The 23537-nt window shown below is 46.4% G+C and overlaps 1 protein-coding gene across 1 annotated transcript in view; it reads left to right on the top strand.

Annotated features, from left to right (window-relative positions):
* PASD1 (PAS domain containing repressor 1) overlaps positions 1-23537 on the top strand; it is a 109072-nt gene that overhangs the window by 31552 nt on the left and 53983 nt on the right. The window lies entirely within an intron of this gene.

Here is a 23537-nt window from a genome sequence, read left to right as displayed (position 1 = left end):
TATCATAGAATCATTTAGGTTGGAAAAGACCTTTGAGATCATCAAGTCCAACCGTTAATGTTAGGTAAACAGAGAATTGTGGTTAGAAACATACCTTAAACACGAAAAATCAAAAGAAATAAATGTAACCCAAGAAGGAAAGACCACAGCACAGCTGGGGCTGAATCTTGCCATCTTTTCCTTTCCCAGTCACATTTCTAAGTCCCTGCAAAAATATTGGGTTATTCATTAGTAAGATTGCTTCTCCTTTTCTGGGAAGGCGATGCAGGAAAGTAAAACGTTCCTTCCTTTTCCGAATTATAGAAGTAAAAATGCTGTCTTTGTGCAAGCTGACTAGTAAAGTTTTGCAAGGCTGCTACTGCAAATACTGCTTGGAAAGAGACTCCAAGCCTTGGCTGTATTTAAGTTCATTACAATTTGAATGCACAGCAGAACAGGCGCGATACATGTTTCAAAATAAAATGCACTATCAAAGAACAATCTGCTGCCCGTGGTAGAGGGGCTGTGAAGATAACGAAGCAAACCACTCGCAATTGTTCTTTTGCAGCAAGTGCTGGTACTTTAAGCTACTCACAAGCCTGTTAAATAACTGGACATCTTTTAAGCTCAGGCACCCTGGAGTATAGGAGCGAATAATTCTCAGGGGGGATTTAACACAGTTATGTAAAATAATCTGAAGCCATTCTGGTTGCTCCAGAAAGATTATAATTAAACGGGGCTGTTTTTTTAATGTCTGTTATCATCAGTTGATTTTCCTCTGTAACAAAACAAAACAAAAGTCTTGTTCTCACTTGTTTGAGAAGCAGTTTCTGTTCCTCTCCCGAAGAGGAAGGGGGTTTGGACATGCTGCCAAATGCGCTGCTGTGAGTCTGGATATTTATGACACAGAATATCTTTTGAATAGTCATTTTTAACATCTGATTAATCTTCCATTCTGTTTGAGTGGAGAAGCACCATCATGCTGGGCTGGGTACAAAGGGCGCTCAGCACTCACTAACCAGCACTCACCCTCTGCAAAGGCTTTCAAGCAAAATCCCTTGTGTTGGTTTTCAGCCTTGCCAGTTGGGAGGTTGGCTTATAGCTGGGGGACCAGATTTTTCTCCATAGGAGCCCGTGACAAGTAGATTTTATAGCAACCCTCTGGCATCCTAATGCATCTCTAGGATGCACACAGAGTGCATCCCGTGCACCCTGCAAGCACTGCATCCCTATGCTGGCAATCACAGCACTGCCCGGTGGGAAGCGGGGTGAGGGTGGGACCTCTGGACCGGGCTGAACCTTCTGTACTTTATTACTTTCTGGTTCAACCCATTTCTCTTCTCTCCCCCCCTACCACACATCTTCTGCTCCCTTGTTCACCCCTGCCTTCCACATGACAAGTATTCTTATATCCTGAATAAAATAGTTTTCATATTACTCTGGCTCTGTCATGCGTTAGAGGCAATCCACCGCCATGCTGGCTGGCTGTGGTGGGAGTTTGGCTATCTGTGCCATTGCATTAGTGGCCACCTGTGCTACACGCGCAGAGCTGAGAAGGAAACCCTCAGCCCCTGTTTGATAAGCCCCTACCAAAGGCAGATAAGCCGCCGTGTTGCTGACAGTCTCCCGCAGTCGCATGGTTAACCCACGGCGGCAGGAGCGGAGGCAGCATTGTGGAGCAGATTAACTGGTACCCAGGTTTTTATGAAGAGGGTGATATTTAGCAGGCCTGAATATCAGCGGTGCTGCCGTTTTTTTTATTCCGCTATAACTAAAGCAGAGCTTCTTGCAGATGGCTGTGTTTAGGGTCATTTGGATGCCCTGCGATATGTTCACATATTTTCCGCTGCTGAATGAAAAGGAGAAAATGAGTATGACACTTGTTGTAGGTGTCTGCCTTGCTTGTGGGTGGTCTAGATTTCTGCATAGCTGCTTCTCTGTTATATGAGGCTTTCAGGTTTCGCTATTGATTAGAGTGGTCGCTTTTCTAATTAAAAGAATTCTCAAGTCTAACTATTGACTTGGGCAGTAAATGTGCTGGGTTATTAAAGGTAAGAGGCTTTAGTCAGAAAATATGTTACCCTCTCTTGCAAAAGAGGTCAGTGTAACTTGAGTAAAAGTGTCCTAAAAATCAGAAAACAGGGAAAGGAAATCAGAAAGTAGGAGCCAGGCAAATGCTGCTTATGTAATTGTGGCAGAGCAAGTAGGACAGAGCACAGACCGGGCAGTCGTGCTCAGCTGTTGTGTGCCCACTTCTCAGGGCAAGGTACGACCGCATGTGTGGTTCGTGTTCCTTCTGCACGGGGGGCTGATTTCACTCAGCAGAGGCTATATGGTTAAAAAGAGAGCAAAGGGACTTGCCTGTCATGAAATGACAGCGGTGGTGAAGTCTCTCCTGCTGGGATGAACTTTCACAGGGCTTCAGCGTACAGCTGCTGGTGAGGTAGGTTGGAGGTGGAGTGGGGTGGGGTGGGGGTCGAAGGTACACTTCAACCCTTTCTTTAAAATGTTCCTTCTCGGCTCTTGACACACATCCCCAAAATATGACAGCAGCGCAACCATTTCTGTTACTGAAAACAGAATTGGCTGCAATGAGGTTGAAGTCACCTGGTGGCCACCCATGACTTGCCCAACAAGCTGCTTGTCCATGATGGGAGATGGGCCCTTCCATGCAATCTTCATTGGAGAGTCAGAGCTGGAGTCTTTGAGGGGGCCTCTCTCCCTCCACTGTTTCTATGAGCAAGCCTACACAATTAGCTGGGAGTAAGCACTGAGCTCTTAAACGACTGAAGTCGGGTGAGATGGATCCTACCCTGGGGAACCTGAATTCCTTAAGGAAGTGCATAATTATTCTTGCTGGAAGTTGTCCACACCTCTGGGCATAGGTCTTTTAGGTGGTTCTCCAAGTGTAGTGGTAGTTACAGGATTTGCAACATTTTATTGGTATACTTACATCCCATCCATCACCTGGGGGCATGAAATTCCTGCTTACAAGTGTCAGTAGACAGGTGCGCTGTTGGGCAAGCAAGTGAATGTGCACCAGCTGTGGGGGTACCAGCAGCCAGCCTTGGCACCCGTGGTGTAAGGCAGAGCTCCGCTTGGTCTCGGGGCATGTGGGGGCACTGGACCCCTTGGATCCTGAACAAGCACAGGATAGAAAAGTGGTCAGGACCTGCCGGAGCGTCGGGTGTAGGAGGGTGCAGGAGGCAGTGGGTGGATCCAGAGAGCGATGGGGGAAACACAGGATGACCAGATGTTTAGCCAAGGTGGCTCCAAAGGGCCAGGCTAAGCTCTGTGGTGCAGCCTGCTTCTGAAATGCGCTCTTTCACCGTGAGCATCAGGATAACTAACAGCAAGATTTTAACAAGCATGCACACTTAGAGACCCATACGTGGAAGTAGCAAATGTGTCTTTTGACCTACTCTCTTCACATCATTAACTGGTCTCCCCCCGCCCCCCGCCCCCCCCCCCCCCCCATTCTCCACCTCGAGTGTTTCAGTTTTCCTGTGCTTTTAGAGAGCTTTCCCTTACATCAGATGACTTTTTCCACTTCCTTGTATAAATTCTACCCTTGTCTCCAGTCCTGAAGTATTTATAGCTCAATGGCACACATAACCATTGGGCATACAGTAATTTCTCTTTGAATACTTTCCATATCTCTCCTGTGTGCTTTTCCACCCACACGTGTTCCATTGCCTTATCCCAAAGGATGTCTTTATTCCTCTTTTATACTTTTGGTTTCTCTATTGTTTTTTTCATGCCTTTCTTCTTGATGGGTTGGGTGTTTTTGCACATCACACAGCTTGAAAAAAAATCCCCTTCAGACTCTTTCATTGAACCCAATCCTATTCATCTGATATGCATGCAGAGTGAAATTCAATCCTGAGTAAAAGAGCAACCTACCTGCTGCAGGGAACCTATTTTTGAAGAATTTTGGGGACAAAGGCCTCAGACTGGCCTCCACAGAGGAACTGACTTCACCCTCAAAAGAGTCCCACTGGCCACAGCACAGTCGTGACCTCTAGGGTTGTAATTGTATCTAGATACCTTTGTTGTTGGCATTTTCTTTCCTATGGTATTTTTGCGCCGAAGCAGAAAACCAAAATTCTGTTTTTTTCAAAGATTAACATAGTTTTTCTGATGAAAAAGTAAAAGCAATGGCAATTAAAATTGTGCAGTTATTTTCTTCCTGTTTTTATTTAGCCCTGTAAGGTAATACAAAGGGAATAGCTACCTGTGGCAAGCAGATAGGTGTCATTTCAGTACGGACGAATGTGGAGTCATGCTTCAAAGGACAAAGATGGGAAGGTAGGCTCACAGGGTTGAAATCAATGACTCTGAACAAGACAAGTCACAGTTAAACAGCCATGGTGCTGTAGTTAGAAGGAATGCAATCAGGGATATTAAGTTATATTTATGCTGTTATTTGATGCTCATGGCAAAGCTGATGCAAGCCTTCCTTTAATTGAAGAAGGGTAGTGAAAAGCTGCAGAGGACCAGGAGTGACAGAGGGACTGGAAAGGTTGTATGTTGGTGGAGGACTCCAAGTCTTCCACCAGGGTGGCTTAGCAAAGAAAGGGTTTAGGGCTGACTTAACTGCAGCCTAGAAGGAGCTCCTATTCCCAGGAAGGAGCACTTATTAGTAGGGAGTTCTGTTTAGCAGGTAAAGGCATAGTGACAGTCGATGGCTGGAAGATGAAGTTAGAATTCCCACACCAATTAAATTTGCACAGATCACTGTCGTTCATCAAGGATCAGAACAGATCCTCCTTGTAGGGCTGTTCCAAGCCCAGACAAGCTGACTTTCTAAAATGCCGGTGGCTAGCTCGAAGGGGTGGCTAGCTCAGAGGTGCTCCCAGCCATGGACACTGGCAGCACCACCTCGGGTGCAAAGGCAGCATAGAGTGGCCAGGGGTCGCGTGCCGTGCTAATGGGTGGCGTGTCACAGTCTTTGTGTGCTTGAGCAGTAGTTCAGGCATGAGTTAATCCAGACACCATATGCACTGCATTAATGCCCAGAACCCTGATGAGATGGCCAAGATCAATTTAGGGTATAGCAGCACTATCAGACTTTGTAAATGCTGCAAAGAAATATAGCACTGTTTGGCCTAATTTTTCAAAGATAAAGAGAGTGAGGAATGAGTTGAAATTTGCTTAGCATTTCTGAAAATCAAGCCATAATAATTAACCCCTGCATGCCTATGTGCTTAATTATTTTTTCTACTTCATTTAGGAGAGGAAAAGAGAAGCTTCAGGCTTCTCACAACTCTGCAGCAAGTTTGTGACATGATCAGAACTCAGAAGATTCTGAATAATCTCCCCACCACTCCTTCTTCCCCCTTTCTAATTAACTCAGCTTTTACTAACACCAGTGCAAACTATGATATAACATAGGCCATACAAGCTACAGGAACAAACCCCAAAAATACACCCGACTGCATTCCTGTTCAGAGCTGCGATAAACTAGCCAGACGCACATCCTGCCTTTAATTATACTGAAGAGGTCTTGGTGACTTGGTGTCCTACATCAGTGTTAGGAAGCTTGGGCATTGAATTGCTATAAATCAAGAGCTTTGCTGCTCTCACAACAAGCCCAGTGGGAGCCTGACTTTCTCAAAGAGCTTAATTAAAGAGCGCTTATTGTCAGCTCACCCCTGTAGCCCATTAGAGCTCCGCAGAGATTTCTGTTCTCCAACATCATTGTGAAAAGTGGGACAGCCCTTGCTTCTTAGGAAGCTCTGTGTTCATAATCACTTCCTCACATGTCAATACGGTCCTGGTGATCTTATAGTCATGTTGCAATTAGTTGGTGATAGGTGTGAACAGGGCATATCTGAATAACTGTTTATGGAGATCCTATTGGCTAGGCAGTTATTCAACAGCCATTATTTTCCTCGTAGCGAGTACTTTCTCCGGTTATATATCAGTGTGTTTGGAAAAGCAAGGTTAGTGTGTGTCATTTCCAAAAAACCCACCTATTTTCTTTCCTCAGAAGCGTGTACGTCCCTGCCCTCTGATGAATGCACCCCCCTGTGGTTTACGGAGGGTGAGAGGAACCCAGGTTCCCGTGTCACGGAGGCCCTTCAAAGCATTATCTCCCTTTTCGCTTGAAACCCATGTCACGGTAGAGTTGCACTGCGGTGTAGTTGAATGAATTACTCAGGCCATAACTTCTGCCGGCTGGTAGAACCAGCTTAACTTTTTTGTGTGCATGGGGCTGGTGCGCTTGGGCCCCATCAGTCCCATCCATCTTAAACGGGGGATTGGTATGTGCCTTAATATTGATAAACAGCAGCCATCGGGCTGCACAGTTAGAGCAAGGGGTGGGGAGAGGGCAGGAGCGTTTTAGACCTGTACCTCTGCTCTCCATCTGTGCTGTTATCACGTACAGACGTGGAGCGGAGGGAGTGGTGGTGTCACTGGGGTTCGACTTGCACCGCCCGTGGTGCAAGGCCAGCCGCAGCACAGCGCCAAGGCTTGTCCCAGCCCTCCCTGAGCCATGCAGAAGCTATCGTGCACAGCCATCGCCCACGCGTGCCCCTGCGTGCTGAGAGGGAGGTTTTCCAGTTTGATTCAGAATGGACACTTCTTCCCATTGCACAGGCACGAATGGCCACCTCCCTTTGTGCTGGGCTGAGGTGGTGCTGCAGCGGGGCACGTTCCGCTGCTCTGCTGGGGGTTGCACAACCTCTGGCCCTGCTGGCTAACCCACATCTCAAGGGAGTGAGAGGACTCATTCATTCAGGCTTGTCCATTACTAAGTATTATTTCCCAAGGCATTTACGGAGCTGTCCTACCTCCAAATTCCAACCTGGATAAGTCAGAGGTGTTTGGAGGCTTTGAAATAAATTTTGGACAGCAAAGATGAGAGGAAATCTCATGGCCCTAGAAGTTGTCCTTATTTTGCATGTTCTTTTTACACATTTCTTCTCCTTCATGATTTCAGCCATGAATCTAGTATTAATTTTAATTAAACTCTGGCTAACTAAATGGGCCAGGAAGATTAAGGAGTAAAGTGTAGGCTGTGATCCTGTCAGGGTCCTTTCCAGTGCAAAACTGGCTGTAACAGCTGTCTGGTAGACAAGAAGTTCTCTGCAGGAACACCACAAGGAAGGGACCCCTCTGACGTGTTCTTCACTGGTACAGCAGTGTTTATGAACTTCCTATGGGTAGTTGTGTCCTTCCCTGCATGGTAAGCAATCCATGGATCGCTTTATCCATATGCATCATCGTTGTCTTCCTGGTGTCCACTTCCCTACCCAGGAAGTGTTTGCAGGATGCTCACAGAGGAGAGGAATTTATCCAAGAGATGAAGTGGTCCTGGAACGGAAGTTCTGCCTGTCAGCAAGTTATATATTGCAAGATGTAAACCTGGTAGCCACTTGCTCATGGCTCATGTGGTGATTTGTCAGGAGTCCCCCACCTTGAAGTTTCGCTGTGATGGGTTTTGTGCAGGTACAGATCTGTCCAAACACAAATTCTTTGACTGCCTTTTGGTATAGGTGAAGAAACACTGCAAACCCCACTATGCCCACAGCTGGTCACTGGATGAAACCTCTCACCTGGCTGCAGCCCTGAGCAGCGGGCAGGCCAGAGGGAGCAGAGCGGCTGCTGAGCACACTGTGTGCTGCCCGCGCACCCTGCCTTACGTGCCTGCAAAATCAGGTGGCTTTCTGACGGGAGGCAAACCGGTTGCTTCCCTGCCACTCTGCATACAGTAGCTGCTGTGCCACAGTCCGTGATAGCCTTCCACAGAGTGTTTGGGAACCGGCTGTGGGGATGGAGCAAGGGAAGTGTCAGCCCTGGCCAGGGATGCCTGCCTGCCGCAGTGCCTGAACAGGGCAGCTCAGGGGAGCAGGGTTTCCCCACTCAGGGTAATAATTTTCCCCAGTGAAACCTGGAGAGCAGGTTTGACTCATCAGGCACATGGAGATGGAGGTCCCCAATGAGCTGGCAAAGGGAAAGAAACTGGGGCTCCAGTCCTCTTGGCGTGAAAGTGGTCTGGTTTTGCAGGGGAGGTGGTTTTGCAGAGGAGCTGTGCTCCAGGTTTTGGAGAAGGGATGTTAAGTAGCAGAAGTTCCCGAGCTGGCTCTGGTGGAGTATCCCCTAGGACCGTGCCCAGTGACTGAGGGGAGCAGCTTTCAAGCAACACATGTAATGAGCAATGAAAATAAAATTACCAGTTCATTCCGGGCATAATGGTATATTTAGAGAAACAGCCAGCCAAACCAAACCAGCCCATTTTATCAGGCCATGCATCACCCTATTCCTCTGTTACTGAAGGAAAGGATGTTCCCCTCATCCAGCTGAGGTTTTAAATGTTCAGTGATGCTTCTTCTCGGCCAGTTCCTACAGTTCTGGTTTGCCATAGCGCTGCCTGCTCCACTGTGTATTTGGGCTGTTAAGGCCCAAGGAATGGAGCTGCGACCCCATGCAGGGTAACACACACAAATTGTTGCCATGGGGATCCAGTATCATTTTTCTTTCTGTGTCTTTATCTAAAACTGCATTTTTTTGGTAACAAAAATGAATTTAACAAGAAAACTAGAAGCTCTACCAAACGGGTGTGGAACAGAGCGAAGCATGTGGGGAAAGTGAAGAGCAACGGCACACTCATAGTTGCTGTGAGGCTGACCCAAACAAGTACAGATCAAAAAACTATTCCAGCAGCTCAACTTTTCTTATTCAGTGACTATGTTCTGAATGCAAAGGTAGCCTTCTCTTGTTTGCTGTAACAGCTGTGGTAGTGGAGGCTGCATCTTTCTTTACTTCTGAACCTTTACTGCAAGTGGATGGCTGTGTTCCATAGATGCTGAAATCCAGAGGTGATGTAGGCTGGTGCCGTGTGCTTGGTTGCCCTCCTAACCGATATATTTAGTGAATGTTATTGTTGAGTGTGTTAGTCATACGTATGGCTGTGCCACATCTGGAGTTATTATCAATAGAAGAAAAGCCTACTTGTGCTGCTGGGTTATATAAAATGGAAAGAGCTTGAAACACGAAGGGCAATAGCACTGCCATTATCTTTTTAGCTTTATGCTTGTGTGAAGTAGAGATTTAAGATTGCACTTACATCAAAGGGCTGCAGGTATGAATTGAGGATACTGGGTTGAACTTCAGACTGAAGAACATTCAAGTTACTGAATTTCTACCTGAAAAGCAACTAATAAAATAAATGAATGAAACTATGCATTGACTGCAAAGTCTGAACTGTTAACAACCCCCAGACATTTAGCTCCATTTTCTAAGTGTGTTAATAATGGAAGGCTAAATGCAGTGGGGCCTTTTTCTTTTTAACTAAACTTAACCTGGTTTTAATCCATCTGCAACTAGCTTATGGCAGCAATAATAGCAATATAATAATAATAAGAATAAGAATAACATCTTTCATAAGTGTCATAGGCCTGCTAGATTTTACCACAATTTATCCTAGAAGCCGCTCTCTGTTCTGCATCTATGGGAGAAGAGATCATGTAATTTCTAATAATTCTAGGTGAGAGACAGAAGTTATTTCCATTGAACATCAAGAGAAGAATTGTATTGAGGACAATGACAACTCTTAGAAACAGTAGCTCCCATCTTCACAGTGCTTAGCAGTGTTAGTGAGGGCTTCCCCATACAAGAATAGCTAAATAGCTATTATAATATAAATGTTAATGGAGTGTTGAATTTTGAATACTTTTGCAATGAAAGACCTGTGTTCAGTGTTATAGTTACATTGTGGAGGTATTTTCTACATACCGATTTCAGGATTGGGTCTATTAGTTTTATTCTGGAATGGAGTGGATCAAATAACTAGAAAATGTGTGCTCTGTTCTGAATATATGATATTTACTTTGCTTTAGTGTCCTCTGTAATTTGTTCACCTAATGCGTTTAGGTGTCTCAACTCACCCTTTTAGAGAAGGATAGTGATAGGCTGCTCAAGACTGCCGATGTTATACTCTCAGTCTAGTCCGATTGTGTCCCAAATTGAAGGATATTGATTAATTTTGACAGTGCTTGAAATACGTTCCTGCAATTAGCAATGAACTGCATACCTGGCAAACTCATGGTGCTGTAGCAACATCTAGAAGTCTATTCTTTAAGGATAAAGAGCGAGAACAGTACTCCACTTGGCAGGGTGGTAACCACAGGTAATAGCAGCGTGGTACGTGGGAAACGATGTTTCACATGCTCACGTAGTTCCCTCAAATGGAACAATCAAGCCCTCTGAAGCTGTATGTATCACCTTTCACTGCAAATTGGCAGATTTCCACCTGATAAACTGACAGAACAGGTTTCAGACTCCTGGGCTTTACCTGGACAGTAGATTTTCACCAGAAAGACTGAAAACTCAAAGCTCTGCTCCATTTACTGGCTGTCAAATTCAAAATGAAGATCTAAGAGCCTGAGTATACTAAATGCCATGGTACTCCTTCCTCTCAGCGCATACCCAAAGCTACCCCTTCATCCCTGATTCCACAGCTTATCTATAATAGTAAGTAGGATAAATTTCTCTTCCTTATTTACTAAAAAAATGCTGGCAAAAAACCCTGTATTTTGCACGATCACTTCTCAGCCCCAAACACTTCTAGGCTAAATATATTCTTCTAATTTATGTGCTTTGGGCATCTGTTTTCATGCTGCATTCTCTCTGCAAGCGGCGCAGAGGATGCCTTTCTTTGCCATCCCCGTGTGCTGCGTGGGTAGATCTGAGAAGAGAATTCTGCCTGAAGATTTCTGTTGTCTTTTTGTTCAGTTGAAGGCGATGGTTCTAATTTCTCCCATTTGTAAATTGCACACAAAATGCAGTCATACGCCTGGCTGGAAATCTCAGTTATACCTTCCAAGCTATTCTAAAAATACAGCTCAGGTCCTGCAGTCCCAAAAAATTAAACCCAATGCTCCAACATGCAAGGTAGCCTAAAAGAGTGTGCTGCTTTGTCATATGCAGTTATCATCCCTGCACTTGTTAGAGAAGGGAATAGATATTCACAAAGGCTTAGTTCCCTTTAAAATTTTGCCCATTATGTGTTTTATGAGGACACAGGAGCAAAGGTCTCTTCTATTACCATTCTGAGAGGATTTTCAGAAAATACGAGGAAATTCTTTCCCTGCCAGACTTCGTGAAGAAGGGGACACCTTCCCAATTCCTCTGGGAAGCGTAAGCAATACCAGTTTTGGAATGAAAAAAATACCACCTGGTTGTTTAGCTTTATTTTTACAAGTGTCAGACTTACGCAAAGTTTAATGTCTCACCTTTACTAGTCAACAGTTTGTATTATTCCAAAAAGCTCTCCAAGGCAACTCTCCTCAGTCTTAGAGGTCACGCTCAAATTAGCCATCACCAGGAGGCAGTGAGCCGCACCTAAGCAGTTTTGCTCCATCAAAAATTCGGTATTTGTTTCTAGCATTGCATCTGGGCTCTTGTCTATTAGATCAACCAAATTATTCATTTGCTTACAGTCATCTGAATGAGGAAAGGTCCCAATACAGAGCCATTAAGTCTCTTTGTAGTTGTGAGCAGCAGAAAGGCTGCATAAAGGAGAAAACTACTCTTCCAAGGATGACAAATAAGCACTATCTTGGATGCCTCAGCTCTGCCAGTCAGCCTCGGGATGAAGTCTGTCCTGTGGATATCCACATTTCCAGCACCCTGTACACAGGATTAAAATGCTGTTGCCTCTTATTTTCATTTATTGTGCAGTCCCTCAATGCTGCAGCCTTTGTGAACAGGGGAAGCTGTGCATTCAGGCTGCTGCTTCTACCTGGTCAAAGGAAAGCTTGCATCATTCCTGGTGCAGATGTAGTTATGAGGGTGGTGTGGACATTTGAAGCCCACTCTCAAGATGACTTTGTATAGGAAAACCCCATGTTCAAATGAGTGGGCTCCACCTTCTGATCCAGAAAACCAGCCCCCAGTAAGCAAGACCAGTCTTGGTTCTTCTTATAATTGGCAGGGCAGAAGCTGGTCCACTGAGGTCCCTGAGTCCAAAAATCTGAGCAATAAAAATCAAACTATCCTCACAGAGAACAGAAGTTGTCCCGGCTCCCTCTCTTCCCCAGCCTGTCAGCACAACCTTAGACTTATCTGGGTTGGGTCACAGCCAGCTTGCCCTCGTTCAAGCAAGACAGTAGGTAAGCCGATCAACCGCTCCAGCCAGCTCCAGAAGCTGAGACCTGAAATAGAAACGTGCAGCTGAATGTTGGCCATGCATGGGAAGATCTGCAGTGTCCTCATGGAGGGAGGAGTGGGACATGTTCCTCAAGAGATCATTTCATCGCTCTCTGGCCCCAGTGTGTTTTGATCAGTGACAGCAAAAGTGCCTGATGTCCATGTGGACAGTGCGACTTGCCTTGGCAAGCAGGAAATTACTAAGTCAATCAGTTCAGCCCCTCAGGCTGTAGGTCCTTTTAGAGGACACCTGTTGAAAAGTTGAGGCTTGCCCATCCCCACCACAGGTTGTGACTCTAACCTTGTGTACTGAAGCCTGAAGATTAAAAAGAAAAAGAAAAAAAAAGGAAAGAAAGAAAAAAGCCATGGTCTCACAGTCACTAATCTGTGATGAAAGCTGCTTTTCAAACAAAAGGACTGATCTGACTCCTGTGAAATTAAGAGCTGCTCTCCCTGCTCTCAAGGGCTGTGATGACACGCTGAGATGTGTGATGAGTCGGGCAGGAGCCTCACGAGACCACGTGCTGTGTTATCCCCTCAGGAGGGCAGGAGCTGCAGGGCTGCTGGGACCAGGAGCTCTGGCTCCAGCACAGGCACCAGCGGTGGGGCTGGGCACACCGGGGCAGGCAGCTGGGAGCTTGTGCTTAAATGGCTGGGCAAAACTCCTTGCTCTCTCCTAACACCACGGGCATGTTTTTAACCCCTCTTCTCCTTTAGTCCCACCACTATCCCTGGAGGCACCTGGGCTCACAGCACCATCCACCAGATGTGTTGAGGAATGCTGGGGCTCACCTGAGAGCACCCAGAACTAGCAGGGTGGTGTGCCACTGACAGCTGTGCTTGCTGGGGGTTTACAAAAGGCACACACAACAGGAACGGCGTCTTCCTTTCTCATCTTTAATAGGGAGCAAAGGTAACCTGGCCCCTAGAATGAAATCCTGATTTTCAGTGAAAAAATTCATTGGGGGCTTCTTATCGCTTTAAGTATTTCAACCTGCCTGCAGTTTTTTTGTTCTAGTTCTCATACCTCAGATGTTCCCAAGAGGCTTGTTCGATCTGATAAGGCTTTGTTCACAAGAAGCTACATACTTATTTACTGAAAGGAAGACAGCCAGAAGGGTTTCTGAGCAGATACAAACATGTGAACAGTTAAGCAGAGACTATTAAGACAGCTTGTGTAACAGCACGATGGATGGACAGGTAGAATTTAGTCAACTGCCTGCCTGGGGAGTTGGGATGGAGAGCACTTCACCCCGGCACTCTCTGAGATATGGAAATCACACAGGCTGCTCCTGCCAGAGTTTATGGGTCCCCCGAAATTACTTTTCCTTTCATCTTTCCTCTTCACCGTAAAACTGACCTGTCCAGGGAACGTAAGTCTTTGTCCTTTCTAAGAGAGCACGCAGAGATGGTGGGCAGTCGGTATGTAAAAGTACTCAGCATGGAGATGGAAAAAACCCAACCCTTCGATCTGAACTAAGGCCTGAAGTCACTGTAAACTCTTTGCAAAATTTACCACCCAAGAAGCATGAAGGGTTAAAGCCACCAGTTGGGCAAAATTCGTTCTTGGCTATCAAGGCCACTATATTCAAATGAGATATCTATGCGATTTATATTTGTCTGTTACTCAGCTGAGGCAGCGCATGAATGGTGTTTCATAAGATGCTGTTAAAGGATGTGTTGGCTCCTTGCAGTACATATTGTACTCTACATCTGAAGAAACAATGTAAAATAAAAAAAAAAAAAAAAAAAGGAAAGAAAAAATTTGGAAAGTAAACTATTGCCTCCATATGCAATGGAAAATAATTTAATTATGAAATGAAACTGCCATACAGCACTGCCAAGAGGGCAAACAAATGAGAAGTTAACCAAAAGAAGAAAATTGTCAGTCTTTCAGTACATAGCCATTTTGTTCTGAACAGCAGCAATTATGGAAATGTGCAGAAGACTGTTTCACTGATGATAAATCCGCAATATGTCAAGCAATGTTTGAAGATTCATATTTAATTACTGTGACTACACAAATTAAACAGTGGAAAAAAGTTGTCAATGCTGTTTTTTAAAGTTGGGAAATAGATCCAATGCCAAAAGCAACATGGTTAACGTCGGTGACTAAAAGAGAGACTTTCCCTCTAGGCTAAACCTTGTGATAAAGGAGAGATGTCACTTATGCACCTTGGAACATGTCTGGCAAGGTTAAGAGGTAAACAGCCAGAATGATTATCGTCTGGGTTGGTAATGGTTTTCTCAGCCACATATTTACTCTGAGCACATTCTTTGTGTTCCAGGTTACTCATAACTCTTGATCACAATTTATTGGGTTTGGGGTTTTTTTTCCTGCTCCAGAAATTGTTTTAAGGCAAATAACTTGGAAAACTCCATGTTCCGCTAATGGTCAAGGCAGGACAGGGCTTCCGTGAGTTCATCTTACCAAAGGAGTGCCGGCCAGCCCCCTGGCTCGGTGGAGTTGGTTGGCACCGCTCGCAGCCCATGCCTGCCCGGGAGCATTGGGTCTCTGCCCCAGCGAGCAGCACGTGATTCAGCAGCGGGCAGCCTGTCTGCCAAAGCAACGTGTGGGCTTGCAGCGGGTTTGGAGCTGCGGGTTGACCAGGGTGAACAAAACAAGGACAAAGCGTGCTTTATTTCAATGTGCGCAACTCGGATCAGCAGCAGCATGCGTAACCCCTCCTTGCGAATGGGGAAGGATGTTTCCAGAAACATCTTCTGGAACAAAATGTTACAGGGCGTGTAATTCTTTCCCAGCAGCGCGCTGGCTGACACAGGGAGTGCCCTCCATCCCCAAGCCTGCCCACAGCATCCAGCAGTCGGGAGCCTGCAGTCACCCGGGTACACCACAAACCAGGGAGCAAGGGAGAGCGCTCTGGGGTGCTGCTCCTGTATTATCAGAGGTGCGGATGCCCAGAGCTCACTGAAGTTTTCCCCAGCAGCCAGTCTGCCCTGATGGTGCAGATTTTGGCTGCAGAGTTCATCGGATCATCCCACCCTGTTGCCATGGAAGCCATGCTCCTGTTACCCTAACGCGCTGGCCCAAGCGACGTGGGTGCAAATGCCAGTCCTTATTCTGCCGTGCTGTGGGGCCCTGTGAAATTTTTTGCCTAAATTGCTCATCTGTAAAAAAAGCAGAGTTTTTTGGGGGTTTTTTGTAAGGATTATCTTTGCAAAGTACTTTTAGATGTAATACTGAAAGGGCTATGTAAGAACCAAGTAATAACTAATATTAGACACCAGGCCATATTCTGCTGAAAAATGCAGAAGAATTAATCACTCTGCCTGAAAACCCACACAGAATTGCTCTCAAGGACACAGGGTTTTTTAGGATGTATGCATGGGAGCAGTTCCTTAAGAAGATGCTCTTTGTGAAGTGGATTGTGCACCATGCTCTGCTGCAGTTGTCATAGCGAGTATTCGTATTCCCCATAGCAACAGAACCAGTAAATAACTGCATAAAAAAAACTGCATTAACTGACCAGGGCACAAGTTCATTCTCTCACCAGCATCCTTAACTCGAGCACCCTTCTGTAGATGAAACACTCCACTGAAAAGCAAGCTTTTCCTTCCGTTTGTGATGTTTCCTCTTCATAGTTTCGTTATGATTCACCCACTAGTTGCTACGCGAGTGACACTATCTGCACCGCGAACATACTACTGCATGGTGTCTGACTTAGCTGAAGGAGATGATGATGATGATGCAGCAAAGCCGCAGTGAGTGCTGGTTTTGTAGCGCTTTGTGCAAGTGCTGTCTAATGCAGGTCAACCCAAGTTCTGCAAGTGAAAGCACTGAAGCTCTACAGGAAACAATGTGCTTTGGGTTTTTTTTTATTTTTGGAGTCTCTGTCTTGTTTTTCCTTAGTTGAAGTGACTTGTTATTCTGCAAACTAGCACCACCACCAGTGTTAAGGGCAGGTGGCAGATGTATTAAATGGATAAGGAGGGGATGGAAACTGGGGGGAATTAGGAGATGTCACCATAATAGCAATAATGCTCCAAAGCAGGACAGTCTTTCGCTTTAATGAAAAGAAATTTCTTGTGAGCCAGCATTTTCCTAAACAGTGGTTTGTGGTGCTCTGAGAAGCCCTGGGCTCTGCTCTGCAGAACCATGTTGTTTGTGTACCTTGCTGAAGGCAAAATTGGGTACGAAGGTAGATGACATCTGTGAGAAACACTGCAACTTGACAGAAGTTGGTTAGTGCAAAGCAACTAGGAAACATTTTTATTAAAAAAAAAAAAAAAAAAAAAAAAAAAAAAACCCTGAAAAAATAATAACCCCACAAACAAACCAAAACCCCAAAACAAAACCCCAAACAAAGAAAAACAAACAAAAAAAAAAACCCAGCCCAAACCAAAAACCTCCTTGGGTTCATCTGGCTGCTCGCAAATGTACTGGGAAAGTGCTGCTTGGCTTGCAACAGAAGGTGGATGCTCCCCTGGGGTAAGAAGGCAGAGGGGGTTTCGTGATGTGGAGTGGACCAGCCAAGAAAAGAGACAAACTGTTCAAAGGAAAAAAATCCAATCAATTTCCCACAGATCTTGCTTCTGCAAAATGCGTCCTGAGTTTCATGGCAAGTGCATTCACCAGACGGCTCCTCTCTCCAGTCCCAGCCCCTCGTTCAAAGCCCTGACCAAAGCTGATCTTGGTATTTCTGTTTAGATGAGGAAATTCCAACTGTCTTGCATACTCGTTTTCTGCAGACACGCAGAAATATGATCAGTCACTTATAGCTGCATAATAGAAACCAATTTCACCAGGTCAGTCGGGGTTTGTTTCCACTTATTAGGACTGGCTTTTTGCAACACTGCTTTTAGACTACATCTGTCACGTAATACTGGTTTCTAGCATCACAGTCAATTCATTGATGGTGTTCAGCACCTCCCCTGTGCCCAGAAAAACCATGTGCATTTCTGTAAGTAGAGAGAGTGCAGTAACATCCCACACATTTCTGAATATTTTTCCACACATTTCAGTATCATTTAGTGGTACTTCGATTATCAGAGTGATAGTCTTGCAGACTTGCATTTTAACTTGCTTTTGTTTAGGTATGAGCAGAGCATCTGCAACACATGACGCTTTCAGTCCATCCTGCTCCCAGGGTAAAATCTCAGTTGAATACCAGGCCCCTTGTTTTACGCATTCATGAATTTATTTAGAAGGTTTCTGTGTTTTCAAAAAAGACAGAAGAAAAACAGTGGAAGTTACCCACAAACCCTATTGACTTCGGTGCACTTGGGACCAAGGACACACATTTTCCTTCCTGTGTATGCTAAAAGACCATTCAGGGAGGTGTTTGGAGATCTGTGCCCTGGGGATTGTGCTCTGGGCTCCTGTCCTTTTTAGTGTCTGCCTTGTGCTAACAGCTGTCCCTTGATACAATCTCAGGCTGCTCATTTTTTTCTAAAGAACCACCAGCACAGCTTGTGCTGAAGAAGCCACCGCTTGACATTTATAATCTGACTGACTGTCAAACTACACCTGGTGTAGTTCCTCGGGGGTTAAGTACATGCAACTGTTGCGGTGAGTGAGTTTGCGTGGTATCAGATAAATACACAGACATAGATGCATTGTTTTTCCAGCCTTTGCTAATCAAGTTGGCGAGACTGCCAACCCCGCAGTCTTCTAAATGTAAACGCCCCCGTCTGCTTTCTACTGCATCCTTCCGTGGTCTTCAGTGGTCTTGATATTGATGTCTTGTACAAGCTGCAGAGCTGGGGAAGGACTGCGCTGGTCGCTGTGCCCTGAAGAGGAAGATTTTACTTTCCTTACAAAGTAAAATCAGGCAACAGGTTCCCTCAGCACCCCGTTGCCCGCGGGTTTGCAGAGGAAGGGCTCCCCACCAGCAAGTCTGCGTGGAGGGCGAGCGGGGCCATGGAACTGCGGTGCTGGGGCCTTCAGGTCACAGCCAGCCTAATGCCACTCTCCGTCCCAGTTACCCAGTTTCCAAAGGAGATTAGGATGTAGTTGGGAGCCCTCTGGCTGCAGACCAGTCCTGGCAGAGCAAGGGAGGGGAATGGCAGTAGCTGGGAGGCAGCCAGGATGGTGCCTACAGTTGGAGGCAGCTCCTGTCCCAGGTGCCAGCACAGCCTGCTGCACCCTCCCAGCTCGTGTCCTTTGTCACCCTGTGCAGTTCGGGGGTCTGGTCAGGCCCTGGACTATAGTAGGAAGACCAGGTGACAAGGACAGCTTTCTCTCTACCATGGTTGGCCAGGAGCACGTTGCTTCTTGTCTTGCAGTCAGACATTGTGGCTCTAACTCACGACGTTGAAAACTCCATCAGGTGACAATGTTAGTGTTGCTGAAGCTCTGGGAAAAAGCCAGAGAGGAGAAGTAGAAGCTTTTCAGTGCAAGGAATAGCTGACCCACAGAATTCCGAACGGCCACGTGTGGGATCAAGTAACTAAGAATGGCCAAATACCAGGGAGAAGCCTTAAAGTGTTATTGCCTTGTATGAATGAAGCTCAGCATCAGCAGAAGTATTAATAGGAAACATCCATGTTTATGAAGGTGGCTATAATGTGCTAATTAGTAACAACTGTGATTTATTAGGAAGGATGCACTTGCAGATGATGGACAGTCATTTTGCACTGACTTGCCTGTTCTTCTGTGCTTCATCCACGGGTGACGCTACAGCTGTTGCCATTGTCCGGTGGTGCTCCTTCTGCCCATTTATCCTCTGACTGCTGAATTCAGGGGGATCTGGGCCTTTAGCATAATTATTATTAAGTTTCTGTTTTATATCTCTGTTCACAAAGCCCCTCAGTAGCTGATTATACTAACCAGAGCTGATTATTGCCTGTGCCCACTTAACCCATATTTAAATGCAGCAGCCTGAATTTGTCTTCAGCACAGTCTCCAGAAGATAGGAATCCAGCATCAAAGAAAATTAATTCATAGGTACATTATCCTGTGGGATCAAGCTAAAATGTGGTCAAAGAGCCTTAGACTCAGTGTATGCTCTCATGGAAGGATACAGGCAGAAGAAGGTACCCATGTTCTTGTTTGTGCAAGTTTTTTTCCCCTACTTCTTTGAGTCAGGCAGAATAACAGATCACAAGAATACTTACCAAAGAATATTTTACTGCAGTTAAGAGAGAACACTTTTTCCTTTATAAAAATAATAATTATTGTGGAACTTATGATCAGCCACATTAAAAGTATTCTTTTACTCCTTTTTCCTGGCCAGATCTCTGACTTGGGCACCTCTCAGCTTTTCAAATCAATGCGTTTATCAGGCCATGCTATTACTCCAGCAAAAGGAAATAACAAGGCCTTAGATGCACACAAAATTTGGATACCAATCTTGCCTCTACAAGAGCAGTCTTAAATAATTTTCTACAAAATAAGGTGCTGGATGATGGAAATGAAAATATTCCAGTTGGTTCTCAAAAGCTTAGGTGGAATTTTGTCATAAATGGTGATTAACTCATTTATATTTCTAATACTTTTAAGCAGTTGCATAAAGATTCAATGTGGTGCTCAAAGATGCTGGGTGGGAAGCAAGTAGCTCCTTCCAGCCCACAGGGATGAAGATTTTATGCTAAGGGGGAAATCCTGTTCACACTGGAGTAAATGTGGGTTTTGCTCTGCCTTTAATGGAGTTTCCGTTCCTTTTTCTGAACTTAAATGAGAATGGGATTTTACCCATCTTCTCACATGGTTGTAGTGCAAACCTGAATTTTATTTCTGAGTCTTTTTAAAGGGGGAAAACAAAGCTGAAACTATATAATCCCAGAGAACAGATGCATCTGCACAGGGAGGACTCTAATAACTGTGGGGTGTTGCTTGAAGCTGAGATGTGAGCTCCAAGCAAACAGTCCCGGCAGCACAGCAGCGATGCCAGCAGTGCTCGGCGGTGCCGGGGAAGCTGTGGGAAGCCTGCCTGCCGTTCTCTTACAGGTGGCAGTTGTATCTGGCCAAAGCGCACTTCCTTCTTCCCAGCTCAAGCGTAGCGAGTGTTTGGGATGAGGGAAGGTCATAATACCTCAGAAAGAAAACGCTCTGCTATTTCCAGGAGTTTTCAGGGAAACTTTGGAATTCACAAACATAAGAATGGATAAGGAGTTGCAGGGACAGAGCTTTGCATAGGCAGACTCTTGGGCAGTAAATTTTTATGTTGCAAGTAAATGTGACTAAAATACTCCAGCAACTTCAACTACATTCTTTAGGTTAAATCCAATAATTATTTATTCATCTCTCAACTTTGATTTTGTTAAATAAGCAATACCATCATTCAGAGGCAAGAATTTAATCCACAGAAAATTCTGTCCTTGGAGAAGATCAAAGTGAGTCCTGTGGTGTTAAGCACACACCTACAGCACTTGATCCTGAAAAAAAATTAAATGCGTGTTTCAATCAGCCTATCCCTTCTTACTGGTTCCCATGCATTAACCTAAGCCTCTGCCTGAGCATTCTCAGCGCCAGGATCAAGGACCTGTGGGGATCTCCACACTGGGAGAGCAGAGGTCTGAAAATGCAGCAAGGGAACGGCTGGGAACACCAGCAGGCTGTGATGGCAAGGCCTGCACGGTCCTCTGCATCTACCGATGCTGCAGGAAAAGACTGAAAGTCTCTTAGGTGATATAAATACGCAAGATAAGTACGTACGCTAGAACACAGAAGTGAAATGGCCCTGTTTATCAGGCACAATTAAAATGAACCGAGGATGACTAATAAAGAGGCAGTTTAAAATCTTTACTGACACAGTGTCAAGGCAACAGTGTTGTGCAATAGCACCGACACAATGAACGTCGTGTCCCTGCCCTGGGCAGCGCTGAGAACGGGGCTGGCGCCAGCCTTGTCCACACACTCTCATGGCAGGTGCTGGGTGGGCTCCACCGCTTAAACCCTCTGCTCGCTGCCGCGTCCCACAGCCACAGCGAAACCCACGCAGGGCCAGCCTCTTCGGATCAAAGCAAAGGTATTTTTTCTGCTTTATTGGTGCTAGTCTTCCCTTTCCTTTTGGTTTGTGTTATTCCAAGACTCACGGTTAGTGCTGGGTGAAAAGCGAGAACATCGTGTTGAATTTCTGGGCACGCTCTGGAGTGAGACGAGGCTGAGGTGCCTGGTCCTGTACTGGGGCTGGTTCTCGACTCAGCGCTGTGCAATGCAAACACTTCCTGGCGCACACACACACACACGCGCAGATATGTATTTATATTCTTTGCTGTTCTTACTCTCTGGCCAAAACCAGTTCTCTTTTGGTTTTATTGCTGCTGGCATGTCTTTGCAACACAGCGTTGTTAAAAACTAATAATATAAGCAAATCTGAGGTTACGCCAACCATTGCAGAGTACAGCCAAAGCTGCCTAGTGCTGCAGCTCGCTGAGAAATGTGTGAGTTTTGTCGTGTCAGAAGTGCTCATTTCCCCATTCTTTTTTAACTTTTGAAAGGATCTTAGCGGAGTGTGTGTTCTCTAAACGAGGTAATTAAAGTCATCGACATGAAAACTTTAAGCATTGCTATGGGAGGAGTGGCCCCTGCATTTGCCCAGCCTGCTGTCTCTACCTGCCAGTGGCTGCAGGGGAGTTAGTTGAAACACTTCAAATAAAACACGGTTTCTGGTTAGAAAATGATGTTATTGCAATTAACATGTAAAGTGGTATTTCTGAGTGTTTTGCGTTATTAGAAGAGAGTGTTGATGCTGTTTGCTGTGCCTGCTGGGCTTGCAGGATGGGGGGTGGCCATGGAAGCGTCCCAGGTGCAGACCTGGTTGGGCAGTTCCAGCACAGCTCAGGGCAATGACTGTGGCACTTGATGCCACGGGGGAAACCTGCCTCAGCCCCTCTGGGGTCACATCCTGCCTGTGCTGCCCACAGCATCTGTCCATGGGTGCGTAAACTTAAGTGCTTCAGCTGCAGAGTGTGGTCTCTGTGCTCCTGAGCTAACTCCCCAAATGTGCATCTGCGTGCCCATGTATGTGGGCAAGGGCATCCTCTCTGTGACCGTCACTCGGGTGACAGGGCTGCATTGCAGCCTGCAGAGACACACCTTAACTCAAGTGAAAAAGGAGAGAAAGGTGGCATTCAATACTTATTTGTACCTTGCCTGAAAGAGGGCAGGAAGGACTTTCCCCACATGAACAAGGGAAGGGTTGCTATGTGATGAGGCTGAGTGCCTCAAAAATCCACTGAGTGGGAAAATGAGATTTGCCACTTGTGGCAGTCAGCACAGCCACACTATTTGCTCTGCCTCTGATAAGAAAGAAAATGAGAAATACTAACTCCATGCGAAGGGGCCCTTTCTCTTGTCTTCATCAATAACAGCCAATGTTCCTCAGGGTTATTGCTGTAACAATGTCACTTCCCATTCCTTAGTGACATCGTGTTTATATTAAAAACCTCGTAGTGAAGCTTTTTGTCCGCTGTCCCCTTTTTGGTTCTCTTTTTGTCCCCCATGCTTCAGGACAGTGGCACATGCAGGGGACCGGGCCATGCAGGCAGGCTGCCTGCCTGCCCCTTTCTCCAGCACAGCAAAGGCTGGGAGAGGAACAGGAATTTTGGCTGAGCAAGAAAAGTCAGGGGTCAGGTATGCCAGCTGTGGGAAGGGGCTACTGGGCAGCCACGCACTCCCGGGAGGAGCGGAGCTCCCAGCATCGCACAGGTTGAGGAGCAGTTTTCCAAGAGGAGTTGAAGGGGTGGGGGGAGGGAAACACAAACCCCTGCAAAATACCCACCAAAAAAGCCCTAACTTGTTGGTAAGAGCGAGCGCACTCGGTTTGGGAAGGGGATGACATCATGCAGCTGCTGGCAGGACCCACGCGGTGCCCCCAGCCCCGCGGTCCCCCAGGTCCCCCCCCAGCTGTGGCACCAGCCAGTGCCCCCCACCCCCCCCCCCGCCCCCAACCCTGCCGGGGGCACCTTGAGCAGAGAAACAGGAGGCTGCAGGCCTGTCTTGATGCCGCCACAGCTCTTGGTGTCTTCCAGAGACAAGAGGAGAGTAAATCAAAGCCCCAGCACTGAGCATCAACTGATGGCACGGGGGGACAAGTGGTCCCTCACCCGCAGTGGGGCACGGCTGGTGTCGCAGGAAGGAGCAACCCACCGGCCCTGGGGAGGAGGGAAAGTAATGACAGTAGAGAAAGGGATGATGAAAATTAAAAAAAAAAAAAAAAAAAAAAAGTCGCATGAGGAAGGAAGCAGCAAATGTTAAATCAGTGACTCATGGTATGGGATGACTCAAAGCGCAGCTCGTGTCGGGCATGGAATTGGTGCCGAGCGCCTGGCGGGGAGAGCAGCAAGGTGGTGGGAGCGGGCAGGGGCAGCCCGGGCGAGGGGGCAGCGGGCGGGCCGGGGCCGGTCCCAGTCCCAGTCCCGCCGGGCGGCCCGGCCCCAGCCCCGCTGCCCCGCGCAGGGTGCCCGGCACAGCCCGGGGTGGGGTGGGGACGGCGGGT

Source organism: Falco naumanni, chromosome 14, assembly GCF_017639655.2.
Source record: "Falco naumanni isolate bFalNau1 chromosome 14, bFalNau1.pat, whole genome shotgun sequence".
Taxonomy (NCBI): Eukaryota; Metazoa; Chordata; class Aves; order Falconiformes; family Falconidae; genus Falco; species Falco naumanni.
Note: the sequence above shows the minus strand (reverse complement) of the source record. Positions and strands in the feature narration are given on the sequence as shown.